The sequence below is a fragment of the Plectropomus leopardus genome, chromosome 4 (genome assembly GCF_026936395.1).
Source record: "Plectropomus leopardus strain MGB_pleo_1.0 chromosome 4, ASM2693639v1, whole genome shotgun sequence".
Classification (NCBI taxonomy): Eukaryota; Metazoa; Chordata; class Actinopteri; order Perciformes; family Serranidae; genus Plectropomus; species Plectropomus leopardus.
The window spans coordinates 28,429,716-28,448,299 of NC_142179.1; the positions used below are offsets into that span (position 1 = coordinate 28,429,716).

An 18,584-nucleotide genomic window follows, 5' to 3' on the forward strand; every position below is an offset into this window, starting at 1 on the left:
AGTGATGAGTGATTATATTGGGTAGGCCATTATGCCAATAACAGCAGGGCATGTTTGTTTATCTTTGTGTTCAGTGTGCATTAGAAGCTGGTATGTGAGTCTTTATGAGTACAATATGGACCCATAGATGGAAACGGACCACACAGTCAGCATAGCTATACTTTGAAGCTGCAGACTGTTTGTCTTGGATCATTCTAGGTCAAATAAACAGCCCAAGTTGTGTTTAAGGACTTTTCTGCCACCTTTCAGTATACAGTAGCTTCTCAAAACACACCTGCCAAAACCAGGCCCACATATGTATTATCACTTTCCTCACACGCAGATTTGCAGAATAAATCACCTCTGCTAAATCCTGTAAATTCATGAGTGCACCACATCTACATATAACATCCCAGCTAGTCAATAACTTACCTGAAGAAGTCAAAAAGAGAACTGTTTTCAGCTGTTTTATATTACATCTTTTCTCAGTAGCATCACCTTTTTATGAGGTATTTTCCACAACTCATCCCAGCAGGAAGCAAATGTAGATTAGATTTTCCGTTTACTGTCCCTGTGGTGATTTTTGTTAGACAACAGCATACAAATCATTTGTTATGGTTTCCTCTGTGAAAACAGTAGTTAATCAGTTGCCGGAAGACTTTGGCTGTCTCAATGTCAAAAACAGAAGGGAATCATTCTGCTTTGAAGGAAGACCTACTTGCTCCATTTGCCTCCATGTTTTGATTACTTCTCCATGTGTGAAGAGGAAGTCCTTAACCGAACAAGGGAAGGTTTCCACGAAGAGCAGCAAGACCTCATAACACACCAGTGTCATCTATTATGACTCTACTGACAGAGGCATGGTCAAGTCACCTGAAGCTCAAAGTTGACCAAACATTCATCTTTTAAAATGATCTGGATTGAGTCCAACTTGTTGTAGTGCCGGCAAACTTTACCCCAACTGTTACCTGAGGGAGTTGTTGTCTTCCTGAGCTGCTTTCCAGCCATTCAACGTCATGAAACAGCCAAGACAAAAGCCCACTTTAGAGGGAGGTGGAAAAAGAGTAGCAAAGGAAGGGGGCCAAGCGGGTAGTTGTGGTGAGCTAAAATTGCAGACTGAAGCATATCTTCAACTCACAGAGCCCAGAGGATGGAAGAGGATTCCTCCTAGTGTTATTGTTTCCCATGTTCTTCCACCCCCTGTAATATTTTCCAGATTAAAGCATGCTCCTTGCCCTTACTCTAAAGACAGACCCCAATTTCACAGGAGAAAACCAAAGGAACTGCAGAGCGGGAATTGCTTTTTCCACTGCACATGAGATAATGTGTTGCAAATTGTGTTGTGCCTGAGTTCAACTGCCAAGCTAGAGCATCATTTCCATTTTTCACAGGTCTGTAATTTAGAGAAAAAATGTCTGCTTGAGACGTAAATCATGGTTTCATATCATGAAGCTTTCAGAAATGATCTGTTGATGGAGAGATGGTGATATCCTCCTGAAGTTTATTGGTTTCAGCAGCTTGCAGTGACGTAATGTGAAAGTTTTATGGTGAGTACATGCCGTCTGACTCTTTATAAGGGTCTTGTACCATGAGTCTTATAGCATGGAGAAATCTGGCTACAAAATGTTTACTGCTATAACCTAAACATGGCTTAAGTGGAGCAGTGAGCCATTTCCTGAACCACATCAGAAAACGAGACAAGTTTAATAACCCCACACTTCTGAACAAACACATGTATACACTTAGTATCCTCTCGGCGCAGGCTGCTCTCAGAGGCCAGTGTTGAGCTCATGATTTGGCTGAGCATTTGCAGGCTCTTTGTTGTAGTCTGACTGTACAGTACAGACAACCAGTCCTGCACTTTGGACACCAGCGGTCTTTGTGTGTTTAGTTTTGAAACTTACCTTGGAAACATTTCTGAACGTGCAAGCTAAGTCTTTTAGTTCCTCCACTTCTTCGGTTGCAGCTATGTTTATGAAAGAGATGACACTCCGTTCTTGTTTGCATTGAAGCATTTGAACTGAACAGACATGGACAAATCTTTGTGTCATTTCTGCAATTTACTGCTACAGTAACTGATCATTTGGCCCCACTTGAGTCAAGGCCTGGGAAACGTATCCTGATTGTCCCCCGCCCTCTCCACTGCAGCCCGAGGCCAATGTGTGTTCATCAGAGTGAGACATGATGTCAAACTGAGGTCACTGTTAACTATTGAAATGCTACCCCACTGTGTGCAACCAGCTCCCTGCTGATAAATGTGAACAGTACACACTTTATAGTGCCAAGTGTTTAATTTCCTCCAAGTGGCAGAGCACATAGTCATAATTATTGTCCATTTGACAGATCGTTGTAAATGTCACATGTCATTGCAGAGGACTTGGTGTGGGGACATAAAATGCCTTCTGAAACTACTCAAAAGTTACATTCATCAGGCAACAGCAATCAAATGAAACATTTTTATTAGTTTCCCTTTGCAGAACTGGCAGCCAGTTTCGCTTTGGAACAATAGGGTGCCTGTCAATTGAATTGTCTCATAAGTAAAACTTTATAACATTAGCTACGCCTCTACAGCATTGTGGCAGGTTTCTTTTCCAAGCGCCCTGTTCTTGTACCCCTGCCTGGATGATCTTAAGGTAGCAATTTGCTAAGTATTCACTCAAAAGCTTTATTGTTCTGTACAGGTTTAGCGCAATGCTCTAGTCAGACAGTTAATCAAACCTGAGCTTTCATTTGCACGGCTATTTATGGTAGATGCCATACTTGATTACAGCCCTATTTGTAGATAAGAGGAACACAGTCTTTTAATGACTGGGTTAGTCAATTACAGAAAAATAAGCTGGTGGCCTGCTGTCTGAAAGATTATTTTAAATGCTGAGCATTATGCTTGCATAATGTTACCTCTCTGTCTAAATACCTTAAATTGAAAGAGAAGAACCGCAGTTACCTAATGTTTGTGTCGGTCATAGCTTCCATGTACTTTGAGCCAATATTTAGTCAGCTATTTCCACTGGCTGGGCAAAGCATTGCCATTAAAAGGCCAGAGCCCCAGACAGACATTATTACACTAGTCTGTCCAGTCAACGTTCCCAGATGATGTAAACTCTGTTACAGCGTCGAGTGTTGTGTCAACATATAACCTTGAATGTTTACATCTGCTATATCATCAGTGCGATTAGGCTCGAGGCTAGCTCTGCTAATTTACTGACTCTGGATGAAATCCAAAGTCTGAATCCTCTCTGTTTATGTATATATATATATATATTACAAAGGCAATGTTGGACATGTGCCATTAAACCTCATGGCAAAGTCGTCATCTGACTGAATATCCCCATTTTGACAAAACTGAGTTGTTATCCACCGTATGCATCATAACTGCCTTACAAAACCATCGTCAGTATATTTACAGACATTCAAATAACCTATTGCCAGCTATCTGCAGAAAACTGATTTATTAATTGTTCTTAAATCCCTTTTTTGTCCTTTTGAGGTTAGGACCCAAGCACACAAAGCTAACAATCAGGCTGCATTTTGCTAACCATTACTTGTAGTTTTTCCAGTGTGTGCAGCACCATTGGCTTTAGACAGCCGCTATCTGTGGCTGTTTAACCAATTCAGCATGTTGAGTTGGAGTCAGAGGAAGTTGCTGAGAGAGAGAACTGTTTGAATGACTGTTCAGCCAAGTGATTTTGTGATTTCATCCTTGTAGCTGAATGTTTCCTTAATTTTGCATGCATCATGCCCTTTCTTCTTCCAAGCAAACCACCATGTGCTGACATCACCCGAGCAAAGCAAAGCAAACCCTGGTTAAGGAAGCTTTGCAGACACACGCAGGGCAGAGGGACAGAGCTGCTCCTGACAGGAAAAAATAAACTACTGCACCCTCCTCTACATGTGTTTGGCTTAAAAAAATGATGGTTCATGAAACCATTAAACATTAATTTCAAACCCTTATTCCAAAATACTGCACATACACCACTTCTCACCCCACCTTCACCCTGCACGCACACACACACTCTCACACACCAAACACCAGTTTATTGATTGATAGTGGAACTAACGAAAAATTATACGTGTTCAGCTTCTAAACATTATTTTTACAAATTTCATCCTGTAGTTGAAGAACCCCAGCACCACTCTCCCCCAGTCTGAAACCAGACCTAAGCTCTTGCATTGGATACATGTCAGGAGCAGCTGTTTATGACTGACTGACTGTGTTTGAGAATAAGCAAACATGCAAAGAACAATTCTATAATTCTATCATCTATTTGTTTGAGAGGAATCAGGAAAATAAGCTCGAAAGATATTAGTTTTGGTTATGGCTGTGGCTCCCCTTGCAGTAGATTGCAAAGATACATTTTTGCCAAAAAGAAAATATGTTTTGAAGTGCTTCAAAATGCTCAAGGCCAGAATTTTTCGCCTGTCTGTGCAAAGTTAAATAGCATTTATCAAAGGCTGGGTCCAGAAATGTTGTTCTGTGCCATGGACTTGATTTTTATTTTTGCTTGAATGCTTTTTTTTTGACAAAAGTAAACAAGCATTTTGTTAGGAATCCTTCTTCAGAATAGTTCCTTCAATTTGATTCTCCCATTTCTTTTGTGACATAGAAGCATCAGTGTTTTCAGATCAGCTCATTTTTGCTGTGCACCGAACCAGCCTGCAGTAGCTAACCTTTTGGCTACTTATTGCCATAAAGTTAGCCCATAGTGACTATAATGGAGACTTTATGTCTAAAAAGCGAGAGTTTATGCCTGAGTAGTATAAGTTGTTACAACCTTTTCCCGCTGTCCTTGAAGCTGCCGCAGGGGGTCCCAGACTACAGGTTTGAACCAGGGCCCTGAACAATGAAAGCTGCAGAGCTGATGGAAAAGCCATCTCCACTGAGACAGATTTTATTGCTTTCCAGGCCCGCTGTCCCCTATGAGGTCATTTTGGAGGAATGTCCCGGAGAGCAAAGTAAAAGTCAGGTCAGGGTACTTGACCTGTTTGTTTTCAGTCTTACACCTAAAACTTTCCATTTCTTTAAACATACAGAAAAGCAGGTTGAATTTCTCCACTTTGAGTCTTACTGGAGCTCAGAGGTAACCAGCATGGAGCTTGTAAAAGAACAGAGCTTGTGTCAGCGCCCGCAGTGAATATTAAATGACTGGAGAAGACTTAGCTTCGGGGAAGCCTTCGTTGCAAAAGTGAAAAGCAATTAGAGCAGTAAAATTGAGTCATAGACTTGTAGGGATAGTACAGTCAGCTTTGGCTAAAGCAATTCTGTATTAGGTTTTACAGGCGGATCTAAGTCTGCCAGTTTCATGATTCTTTGAACTATCAAAGTTTGGCTTGGGGCTAATCTATTTGGCTTAAAATGCCAATCAGTTAAATATTTTGTTTTGTTCTTCCTAATGAATAAAATGGGAAACAGTGTTGCTCAGGGGCCATTACAAGTTTCCTCACAAGAAGAGTGGGCCACATTTACTGAACTGGGTGAACAAAGATGAGGTTTACAGTGGAGTGCACTGGAACTGAAACAGCTAGTCAATTTATTAATAAGTTGTTTTAGTCAATCAGCAACTCCAATTTTTGATAATCAGTTGTTTCAGTAACTTTTGAACGTGTGTCAGCTTCTCAGTTTTTTTTTTTCTTTTTTCTTTTTATTGGTTTTGCATTGGGTTTTGCACTGTGGGTTGGATAAAACAAGACACTTGTAGGTGTCGCCTTGGGATTTATTTATTTTTTAACTGATCTGTTTTTCCTCACAGTTGATCTTTGACACAGTATATTTGCCAACAACAAATAAAAATGAAAAATTATGTTAATGAATCAGTATTCTTATCCGTCTGTAAACAGAGGGAAATGATACATGTTAGTGTTAAATGTGATCATAGAATTACCTCTGAGGTGATAGTATACCTACAAAGGAGAAGAGAATACTTGAGAGAAGGATGAAAAAAATCAAAAATCATTTTCTTGTATCAGTTTTTACATCCAACCTGGCTGAGAGATATGACATATGGATCTGTAGTTCATATAAAGTAGTAAAATGTTATTAACAATAATGAGCTGTCTGAATTCAACAAAGATGTTCACCTGTGACTCTCATTAATTAATGTACTATTACAATTGGAGGAGGTGGTGGTGGTGTGTGGTTTCGGACTTGAGCGTGTGTCTTTCATGTGGCTCAGCTAAGCTTATGGAGTCAATGTGCTGATGCTTAGCTGGTAAATCTGCTTAAAAATACAATCTAGAATATCTCCATTTCATTCTCTTTGGTGGATCCAGGCAAGCTTATTATTGAATATCACCGGTTTCAGGCGGGCGGGTCGACATAGCAGTGTTCTGAGTAAATTATTAGGAACTTCCAGAAATATTGTGTGCAATGTTGTCAGTGATTGACTCTATGCCCAAAACCTTCACTGCAGCTCATTTCTGAATATTTCTGTTTTGGAGGAATGCTGTTGAGCCAAATATTGCAGTTAATATTTTATCAGTAGACATGAATAGTCTGCTAGATCAAACAGTCTTCATACCAGATGTTCTGCTATTTTTGAAGTGTGATTTACTTTAGTACCTGATCTTCAGCTACTCCTGTGGCTGGCTACTCAGTAAGCAATGAGCACAGGAATGGTTATACTGGGAACATGCAAAGTCTTGATATGTGTGCACTATGTGTTGCTGAAAAAAGAAAGCATACACACAACAGAGAGCTTCTCCATTTTCACGAGATATTCTGGTGCTTACAACTGGTGAGCTGACCTCGATATATGATAGAGTTGATGAAAGGTTCCAGGCACGAGCTATATTAACTGGTTCTTTAAAGTATAAAATTCCAACATCATTACCCGGGTATGTTGATTTATTATCCACAGCTGACTTTCGTCTCCCATTCTTTTTTAGTTGTTCATCACTGTGGTCACCAAGTGTGCCAGTACGTGTTATTTGCAACACCAAAGACACAGCGAAGCAGCTACATTTTGTTGCCATGGACTGTATTATTTCACAAACAGACTTTAATGTCTCATACTTAAGTTGAGGGCATTTTGTTGGCCCTGTCCGTGTTGAAAAATGTTGTGAGGACAAGCTATATATAAGTGTGTATTGGATTTCAAGAAGCATGAAATGGTTAGTGCTGAGAGGAAAGCCAGAGAGCACGCTGTAGCTGTGCTCTGCAGTGTGTCCCAGGGCACTGGCTCTGATTGATGGCCGTCAGCCCCTCCAGTACCACCCCATTTCCTGGGGTCACACCGCTGGAGGTCACGTCTCTCTGGAAGTCAGCCACCAACACTCTCAGTTCCAGGAAGAAAAACTCTTGATCCAATACATCCTAGACACTCGTAAACTGTCAAATGGAGCCAGAGCAGAAAATGTGAATGTTGGACAGGCGATAAAATGATGATTCTGCCAAAACAAACAGCGCTCACAGCGTGGGATGATGTTTTTAGGAAACCAAAAGTCTTCTGCTAAAAACTGTACTGCAGTCACTGACTCTTAGAAGTGGTAGAACATGCCTTTATTGCACTATTTTCATTATAAAGGTCCATTCTTTTCTTTTGAGGTAATTGTGTGTTTGCAGTTATATAAGGGGTGTATTCAGTGATGTCATCCTGCAGTTAACTGTCTTATGTTCACTTCACAGATTTGCTGATGATCTGTGTTGTGTCTGACTTCTTATCGGGGGCAGGAAACCAGTTACAGCTACAACTGTTGCTGCTTAAGTCGAGTTCTTGAAGATTTCTGGGATTGGCTGCAATTACTGCAATGTTTTTTATCAGTTGATACTTTTGGGAATGTAAGGAGCTGCCATGGATGATTTAAAAGTGTTGTGGAAATTGTATCCTCCCAATGATGAAAGTTGAGTTTTATTCTGTCAAGTCAAATCATTACACAACAGGTCATTCAAAGTCATGACCACAGTTACTCCAAAGCCGCTGTGTGGGAGGATCAAGACAGTTGCAGGGCTGTTTTTGGCTTTCCCTTTACCTCTGTGTTGCAAAACTATTTATGACCATGATATTTCCATCTCATCCCATTCCAGGCCTGCGAATGAAGTGTCAGGAGTGTTGCACCCAGCCAGTTAGGACTTGCTGGTTTTGATGTACCGAAGGTATTTGCGTATTGAGGCTTATCTTGAGGTTGAGAAACGCTCGTCACGTAAACGTCTGCAGATTGAAGAACAGCTGTCGAAAACACTCAAAACGAACAACTTGAACTTAAAAAGTCATTTTACAAGTGTGTGATTACAGACAGAGGCTAGAGGGGCATCTGGTTGCAAACAGGAAACGCAAGTGTGGTTTGGTGTCCCTGTTTTCAAGTTTTGAGCATGGTTTCCATCTTGTCCCTGTCTTACATACATGGACCAATGTTCAGTCTTTTAAGCTGAGTACCTGAAACACATTTTAATAGTATTTACTAAAAATTCTCAGATTGTACATTTTATAACACAGAACCCACCAAATAGATTTATATGCAGACATAACAGTTTACCTGCAGAACATGGTGGTCTTACTTTGAATTGGGCTGTAGCATGTGGCTATTTACTGCAGTGGTATTTTTGTAGATAGCCTAAGGTGCTCCAGCTTTGGCGTGAGAAAGTACATCCTTACCGCCAGTCCTACACAGCATGGGTTGAGTCTGAGAGTAATCACTGGAGCAGGATTGACAATTACCTGTCCAACGGGGCAGTAAATCTCAGCAGAGTGATTAGTGAACAACTGCAGGTCTGGAAAATGGAAGCTTTGGCTTCACTAATGGAGCAGGCACCAAATATCCTGAGGGGGCAGCAAACTTGCTTCCTCTGTTGAATGTTAATAATGGGGGTGGAGGGGAAAGTTGAAGAGATGTTGATGCAATACTCATATTACGAGGAGCAATTTATTAATTTAAACTTGCATTAAGAGATTTATTGGTCATGTAGGGGCAGCGGAAAGAAGCTATAAACACAACAGCGACATGTCACACTTTCTATTTATATGTTAAAATTGTCACTAATTTCCACATCTAACAGACATGGAGCATCATTACATTTATTTGGTTTGGTGTGCCTGGCCAGGTCCAATATTCACTTTCCATTTAACTCTCATTTGTTCTCAACCACCTCCTCGGGGATATATGTGGCTCTTTAGCTGCTAAATGCTCCCCTATGTGTGCTGTTTTGTGCTGAGTGTACAGTCTGTTTTAAGACCGCGTTGCTGAGAAAAGCTGCCTTCTGCTGCTGAATGAAGATCTGTGAGAGTGATTATAGCAACATTAATTGTGTTAATTGCTATTATGGTTAGTTAAAGTTGTAGTTGGTAACTTTTATAAAAAATAAATAGTTTTTTTGAAACTGTCATTATCCTGACAGTAGTACGTGAGACATGAGAAAGTGAAGTTCCTCTGCCTTATAGTACTCCTAGTGGCATGAGATAAAACCTCCCACATCTGAATGAAAACATCCAATCAGTGCTCAGATGTCGAAGTTGTCAGTCACTGCTCACTGACTGTGGTCAAACTAGGCAGCACTGATCAAATACGAATTAAGATTCTGTGACTGCATTGCCTAATTCTCTCTTAAAATGTTTTCAGAAGCATTTAGTATACTGTTTAGCTGTCGAAAAATTAGAACATTTGCTCTGACAGCCGTTCTGACAGTCGAACCAACGAGATCAACTTTCTTTATTTTAAAGCTAAATAGTACACGAAAATATGTTTCTGAAAACATTTGAGGGAGAAATAGGCAGTAACAGATTCACAAGCAGTGATTGACAGCTGCACTAGAGACGTCTCGGCACTGATTGGTTGTTTACGTTCACACAGTGGATTCTTTTAAATGTCATCAGAAGAAACATGATTATTTTTTTTTACAAACTGCCTCATGTACAACTGATAGGATATAGTAACAGTTCCACCAGATGTGATAAAAATTATTTTTTATAAAAGTTACCAAATGTAGATTTGATATAATACCCACTTTGCATAGTGGTAACTGAATAATGAATATTTGTGGTTCAATATTTGCATTTACCCACTGCTACCATTTTGCTATGATTGATTTATATTACGCTTATGTAATAGTTTTTATGCCTTTTAGCCTGGAGAGTCATTTTTCTTGGAAAAAATTTGTGCAAGAAACAAGCAAATCTGGCGTCTGTAGTTGTTCAGTGGTGCCTGGGCTGATGTGAATGATATTAACCACAGAATCGAACCCAAAACAGTAGCTTTGAGACTTTGTGTGGAATGCAACCAAAAAACTGTGCGGGCTCTCTCTTTTTCAGCATGTGGTGGTCTCTTTTACCTCTTTCCACCCGTAGCTACAAAATGTTAGGATTTGATACTCGTCCCTTTTTCCCCTCATCTGCAAACCCTTGGAGTAATGGTAGGAAGCAGGGCTTGGCGGGCGGATTGGGAAGCAGGATGGATGGAACTACTGTGGTAAGCGCTGTGGCGATGAAGTCAGCGTCTGGCCCACATTAAAAGTCAAGCAGGCGCATGCACTCGCACAACAGCTACATTCCAGCCAACATGTTTAGAACACATGAAAGTGTGATCCCAGATATCGACAGGCTGGTGACTTCCTGACAGCAATTATTAGGAAGAGGGAGCATTGTGGGTGGTTGGCTGAGCGCGGGTGTCCCAGGAACAGTTAGTGATGATATCATTGGCTGCATATTCTACAGACATCCATATGAAGACTTATGCAGGGCTGTAAAGGGTAAACACTGGTCCAAACTCATTGATGTTCTTGGCAAGTTGTTCCCTTACGTGTGCAGGAAATATTGTCAAGCTGGCTGAAGAGAATGATGTCAAGTAGTATACCACACAGTGTGCTTGTTTTTTATTGCCCTACTGAGAGGGGTGATAGCCTTGAGAGCAGTGCTTCATTTAAGCAGTATTTCATATTTGTAATGCATATCTCCATGAGCTCATGCACAGTGTCACTTCTGCTCCGGATATCAGCCTTTGTCAGAGGAAACAGCACAGATACAATTCTGCAAAACACACCAAAAAGGTGAAAAATCGATGCCCATGCATCATAAATAACCTCCCAGCTTTTAACACAAAATTACATTTCGTTATTCAACACTTATATTTTTTCCACTGGCCTACTTTTATAAAGACAGTTATATATTGTGTATTTCACCGCTGCCATGGCAACAAGTAAATATTACCATTGCATCCTTTTCATCTGTGCACACATTATTTCCAACAGGGCATAGGGTAATGTTCTGGGTAAGAAAGCACCGTATACGTATGTTGATTATCACGTTTGTTGGCAGTGTAATTGTATGAAGAGAGAAACTTGATATGTCGTCTGGAAAAATATACTTCACTTTCATTAATTTGTCTTCACACTGGAGTGCGATGTTGACAAAGTGTGTGCTCGCGAATTCTATTAATGGTTTTTAAACACGTTGCCAAGGTCTTTATATTCATGCACAAGTCACTGTAATGTGCAGCCTGATTACATTTACATTTTTGGCCTCATCCTGTGTGAGTAATTAAGAAAGCAGGACTCAGGCTTGCACACACACACACACACAGGGGACATAGGACTGTTGGAGGACCTGTGATTGTTCCTATAGCCAGTCTAATAAGTACTCAAAAGGAGTTCTAAAAATGACAGAAATTTTTAATAATGTGGCAATGAAGTAAAACGCTGACAAGCTCAATGATGCAAACACATGTACACTCACTATCTTAGATCTTGTACTTTTGACATTGCTCATGAGGTATGGCAAGCTCTCCACATCCCTCACTACACTGTGACCATTAGTTCTTTGTCACCACATCATAGTATTACTCAATCTCCCCACACTTAGTTACAGACTGTAGAGTTTTGACAGTCTGAAGCTGGGGCATTACTCATGTTCATTACTGGTTTGGATTATGTCAGCTGGTTTTAGTGATGGGCCTTTGTGAAGTGTCAAAGAGAAATGTCTGGGATATTGCATCTCATTTGTTGGGTGAACAAAAGCTGACATGTTAATTTTTTTTTCTTTAAATAACTTTTTTATGGTTATGTTGTAACTTGGCATATCTATGAATCTGCTCTTTGACAGCAGTGAGACAATGCTTTAAAAAGCCCCACAATCCAAAAAACACACAACTTCAACTTTTCAAATTCAGTGGCTTGTCTTCTAAGACAGAAGTCCAAGACAATAAAGCATATTATTAATTTGCATTAACTTCCCTAATGACCAGCCATGGGCAACTGAAGCATTTGTTAGGCAATTGTTTGCTAACACTTTAGCCATATTTACATATCCAGCGGATGCAGAGCAACATTAAGATACATTAGGTGTTGGGTTTCTGACCACTTGACAAATTTAAGTCTAATATGTAGGCCCTTGTCACAGAGGGCACATGTTAGCAGCCTGGAGTAGCTTTTTGTGATTGTTTTCAATGACAGTGGAGTGTTTTGCCCATTGTTTTTGCGTTGCGTCTTTTGTCTTGTATTTTTTCCGCTCTATGCATCATACCTTCTTGCAGAAGCATCTTGAATGCATCAAATTAAAGTGAATAACTCAGGGCAGAAAAGCGCTTATTGTCACTGGTGTTTTTTCCATTGTCCATTCAGTTGAATTGAGAGGCAGGCTTTCTCTGGTAAGGATGATGACAAGTGGTAGCTTATGCAGTTCATGGGTTGTATGGAGCTAACAGTAACTCATTTTGCTGTTTGGAAAGGTTTGCCCTTTCTTGGTGAGGTATAAAGAAGGGATTATGGTTTGGGTTAAAAGAAAAAAGGTTTCTGCCCATGGGGCTCTCTGCCAGAAAGCCCTGAAGCTACATTTCTTCCACGCACACCCACTTTAAATGTCGCCCTAATGCAAGCTACAAGACATCTCTCAACAAATTTTAGCCTCCACTACTTTGACATTTTACCAACCATGATTAGGCCTGATGATTGACAGCAGACTGTCACACTGCCCCAAACTCATCCTTGAGTAAGTCTTGAATCATCCATCATTCAGGCGAATGTTTGGACATGAAATCGAAAATTGTTGTAACCTGACACCAGATGGTCAGATCTTTACATAATTTCACACATTTGATGAGAGTCCATGCCTGAAGACATCTCCAGTAACATTTTGAATCATACATATAGCGCCACCTACAGGTAACTGCAAGTTACATTTTTTACACCTTGATGTTCTCCTTTTAGCAGGTTAACACGATCAACCTTAAATTCACTTCAGAATAGTCTCAAGACCTTGATGATTCTAGGATATGAAGCTTTTGAGTTTCAATCAAAACGCTATTGCCGTGGTTACTCATCATTCACCATAAAAAAAGAAGTTGTGTTTGAGGAGCTAGGGAAGCTTAAATTCTCACAAAACTTGACACACACATCAGAAGTGCTCAAATGTGATTTTTGCGTGTGCTAATGGGGCTCTGTAGCACACCCTAGAAAATTTCAACAAAGCAGCCCCTGCAATAGGTTTCACCTAGAGCTACCAAACTTGGGAGACGTGTAACACCCCAAGACCTACGAGAAAGCATCTTAGACCCATACCCTAAACCTTACAGGAAGTCAACCATGTTGATTTGAAGTTTCAATTTTGGTGCATTTTTTGCCATTTTAAGGGGTCATTCTATTTCAAACTCCTCCTAGAGATTTTATCTCAGTGACTTCAAATTTTCCGAGTCTCATCTCAAGGCCTTGGACATCTAAAGTTATTAAAAGTGTGAGTTTTCGTCACACAGTTGCCAATGGAAATGCAGAATTTGCTACCAAACAGGAAGTTATTGTAATGTCACTTTGGATGAAACAAATGGCCTCAGATTTCACAGGTGTGATCAGGGTGCAGCCCTGAAGACATCAACATGTCAATTACCTGTCATACTCACTGCCACCTACTGGCAACAGGAAGTGAACCTTGTAAGACAATTTTCCTTTGATTTACATTACATTTGCATGGTTTTGTCTAAAAATGATGTACACGAAAAGGAAGCAGAATTTTAGTTTCCACAGGAAAGGCCACAGGAAGTACAACACCATGTCAAATAGCTCACTCTAGAGTCCAAACTCAGTCAGAGTCCCGCCAGTACCCTTGACTTGCGTGAAAGGGCCCATTTGATTGCTGCTTGCAGCTTTCATATTTCTTTAAAATCTAATTCATGTCAGGATCAGTGTTATAATTATTTAGGCTATGTATTTGCTCTCATTGTTATCTGCCCAGTAATACACGACACAGGCTCTCTGTTTAAGAACATGTGTCAGTGATGCCCTGGTCTGTCTGTCTTGTCTGTCTTGTCTTGTCTGTCTGTCTGTCTGTCTGTCTGTCTCTCAGGCTGCAGTTAGGGACACACTCATCTTACACTATCTCACTGCACATCCATGTGTTGGGATTCGAGGGACTGCACAGATGATTTGCTCATTTGTGCAACTTGGACTTGCAACTGGACATGTGAAGGCATTTCCTGTAAGTCCAGCTCCATGGAAAATGGTGGCTGAGACTGCATGTCCTCTGTTTACTGGAACAAAGGGACATCCATGTGCCTCAACTCCCAGGGTGCTTCACCTTTCGCACCTTAGTGTTAGTCCCTTCCCATTGACTCATCTCCAGACATAATTGGTTCACCATGCTGACCCCCCAGGATGTCGCCAAACCAAGAAGAGAAGAATCTGCTATTCTTCTGGCTCTTGCTCCCAAACCTTTTCCAGGGTAGGTTGCAGGTCTGGAGGACCTACTACACCCTTCCCCCACTCTCACACCTAAGCTCAGCAGGAGCTGCAGCCTTGACTCAGCTCTACTCTTAAAGCCCAAAGAGACTTTACAGAAGTTAGAAAGCCACAGCTAACCTCTAAAGCCACAAGGAGAACACAACAGAGATCGCACTGAACTGCGATCTCTGTAAGGACACCAGGACCGGCCAGCCTCCTCCTGGATCCTTGGAACGACACAGCAAGGACTGAACAGGAACCCCCTTTCTTCAGCCAGCAACTCAAAGAACTCTTCTCCCACTCCTGGATTGGCAAGTAACATCTGGGCATAGCATTAGGACATAAGTACAGGCTGAGCAAGACTGTTTGCTTGTCTTTCATCATATCATGTGTACCATGTTTTGATGTTTGCTACTGAAGGAGTCGTTGTGATCTCTTTGTTGTTGGGTTATCGGTAGGTTTCGATTTAGTTTGTTCTAGCCTCACACAGACAGGGTCTTGCATGTGACTCAACGTCCTTTTTACCAACCAAGGTTCCTTATATACATATTAGATCATATACATAGACTCAGAAGTTGGCTCTCAACAAAAGTACACAGAGAAGGAACTTAAAGTTCCCGCCTTTTCTTTGTTCCTCTGTCCGACCAACTACATGGTCAGCTAAGGCCTTCTACACTCTGTGGCCGTCTTTAATCCAGCATCTTGAATTTGGCATCTCGTGGCTTCTGTTGTTAGCCAATTCACTTCTGCCTCTTGGTGTGTTGATGCTCACATAAACACACACCTTCTCTTTGTCTCTTTCTCTCTCTCTTTCTCTCTCTCTCTCTCTCACACACACACATTTACACATTTACACTTGTATATGTACTTGCATATATTAGCAGTTAGGATATATTGTGTGTCTGTTTTGTTTGCTTCCCTTTTAAATAAATGTTTGTGGAATCATATTTGCTGTCTGCTTAATATTGTACTAAATTGGGTAAATTGCCAACTTCTGTGTCAAGAGCTCCAAAATCCTTCACCCTTTACTATTAATGTGGTAATTTTGGTTGTAACTATTGATTTGATTATTAATCAGAGTTCCAAATTGAAAGTTATAGTGCCAGATTGTTACTTTTCCGGGAATGGTGCCCCACAAGTCAATTTAATGTAAATTAAGTCACATTATTTTAATTAACAATTATTTTTAATAATCATTAATTATTTCTTATAGCTGTACTTTAACAATTGGTGACCCTTGTGTGAGGCCTACATAAAGGGTTGTCCAGTGTTAAAGCCAAATCCCTACATATGTAACATCTGTGACAGCTGGTTTACTCCCAGTGAACTGCGGTTTACCAAAACCTGTCCGTCACAGCTGCCCCCTCCTGGCTTCCTTATAACTTTTAGTAACTCCAGTGTATATACAGTCAGCTCAAGACACACTTTAAGTTTTTCATCCTTTCTTGCTCATTCCCCACTCCTTCCTCTCTCCTCTCTTCTTCTCTCCTCCCTCTCCCTAGCATAATAAAGTCCTTCTATAGCATGGTGTTCAAAATAGCATAAAAAAGTCTCAGTATCTTTTGTCACCCAAAATAGCATAAAAAAGTCATACCATAGTATTTGGTCCACAGAAGCACAAAGAAGTTATACCATAGTATTTTGTCAAAAATTGCACAAAAATGTCATACTTTGGCATGTCATCCAAAATAGCACAAAAAAGTCAAACCATAGTATGTTGTCCAAAATAGCATGAAAATGTCATACTATAGTATGTTGTCCTAAGTAGCACAAAAAAGTGATACTATAGTATGTCGTCCAAAATAGAATGAAAAAGTCATACTATATAGTTTATCGTCCAAAAATGCATAAAAAAGTTGTAGTATAGTAAGTCAACCAAAATAGCATAAAAAATCTATACTATAGTATGTTGTCCAAAAATGCATAAAACAGTTATACTATAGTATGTGGTCCAAAATAGCTTGAAACAGTAGTATAGTAAAAAAGAAATCATTTTAATGTGCGTCGAAAAAATAGTATAGTATTGTAAATGTCAAAATTTTACATGTCAAAAAAAGTGCTGAAAACACCATCGAATAGCATGTCGAGATTCGTCATAGTATAGCATCTTGAGAAAACGGCCATATGACGGAAGTCAGACAGGAGAGGTGCACCCCCGCTGTCTGACCTCTGGGGCTGTCTGACCTCCGTCAGATGGCAGCCCTCCCCATCCCCACCCGCTCAGGTGGAAGAACCAACCTGGATAAAGACCTAAAATGAACCTTTTTTGACATAGTGTAGAATTTTGAAAAATGGCCAAAAACGTCATTGTGTAGTATGTCAAAATATGTCAAAATATGGCATGTGCAAAAAACTGCTGAAAACCTCATAGTATAGCATGTCAAGACATGTCAAAGTATAGAATGTCGAAAAAGCTGCAAAAAACATTGTTAATGTAGCATTGTTAATGTGTCGAAAAAACGACCGTAAACTCCATACTAAAATACGACTAAAAAAAGGGCTGAAAACAACATAGAATAGCATGTCAAGATTCGTCATAGTATAGCATGTTGAAAAAACGCTGAAGAAACATAATTGTAAAGCAGTTCGAGAAATCTGAATCAGAATCAGGTTTTACTGCCATGTACATTTACATATACAAGGAATTTGACTTGGTGTTCTGGTGCAAAACAGTTAACATGAAGGAAGAATAAAAATAGTTAATTTAAATAGTATTAGACATAAGATAAAAAATAATATAGAAGAAATGTATAAATTTAAAATGAAAAAATAGAATATAAAGAACACAAAATGTATGTACAAGAGGTACAATGGAGGGATTGTATAGTTGTGTAGAAGTTGGAGTTACAGTGCAAATATCTATCAGTCTAAATAAATCAACTGACCTTTAGTGTGCATTGTAAACGGAGAAAGTCCAGCCCAGTGTGCGTTAATGTAACACATAAAAACTGATTTAGCCTAACATTAATATGATGTTTTCAGCCTCTGGGGATGGATCAGAGTCTGTGTCATGTGGGCGGTGGGGAAGGAGGAAAGGCCAGAGTATTGTTCATGATAGGGACGACGGTGGGGAAGAAACTGTCCTTGAGGCGTGAGGTTTGGTCCTGATGGACCACAGCCTCTTGCCAGAGGGGATGGTCTCGAAAAGTCTGCGTCCAGGGTGAGAAGGGTCGGCCATAATTTTACCTACACGCCTCAGGGCCCTGGAGGTGTACAGGTCATGGAGAGATGGCAGGTGGCAGCCAATCACCCTCTCTGCAGAGCGGATGATACACCGCAGCCTGTTCTTCACCCTCACCGTGGCTGCAGCGTACCAGACTGTGATGGAGGAGGTGAGGATGGACTTGGCGATGGCGGAGAAGAAGGGCACCATCATTGTCTTTGGTAAGTTGAATTTCTTCAGCTGCCGCAGGAAGTACATTTTCTGCTGTGCTCTGCTGGCCGAAAACGACATAGGATGGTATGTCCAAAAATGTCAAAATATGACATGTCAAACAAAGGCTGAAAACAACTGAGAATAGCATGTTGAGATTCGTCATAAAGTACCATGTTGAAATACGCCCAAAAACATCTTTACAAAAGCAAGTCAAAAAAAACAAAAAGGACATAGTATAGTGTGTCAAAAAATGTCAAAATAATGCACGTAAAAGAAAAAAGAGCGCTAAAAACAACAAAGAATAGCATATGGAGAAACGTCACAGTATAGCATGTTGAAACAACAGCAAAGCACAATTATTAAGCACACTGAAAAACCATCCAAAAGTACTTTTTTTTGGCCTTTTCATCCACTTCGTATACTATGACACATATCTACTAGTTGTGATATGTCGTTTAAAGGCATTTTTATGACATGTCAAAATTTGGCTTTTTGTTTTTCACATACTATACTATGGCATTTTTTGGCATTATTTTTGACAGGCTAAATTATGACATTTTTGGACTTTGTTGCCACATTGTATATTATGACGCATCTCTA

General features: G+C 40.2%; 1 long non-coding RNA gene across 2 annotated transcripts in view; it reads left to right on the plus strand.

Moving 5' to 3' along the window:
- LOC148189796 (uncharacterized) overlaps positions 1 to 15,544 on the plus strand; it is a 50,258-nt gene extending 34,714 nt beyond the window's left edge. For both annotated transcript variants that reach the window (XR_015776330.1, XR_015776329.1), the window contains one exon: positions 14,235 to 15,544. This is a non-coding gene — a long non-coding RNA (uncharacterized LOC148189796). The remainder of the gene's footprint in view (positions 1 to 14,234) is intronic.
- Positions 15,545 to 18,584: the final 3,040 nt, after the last annotated feature.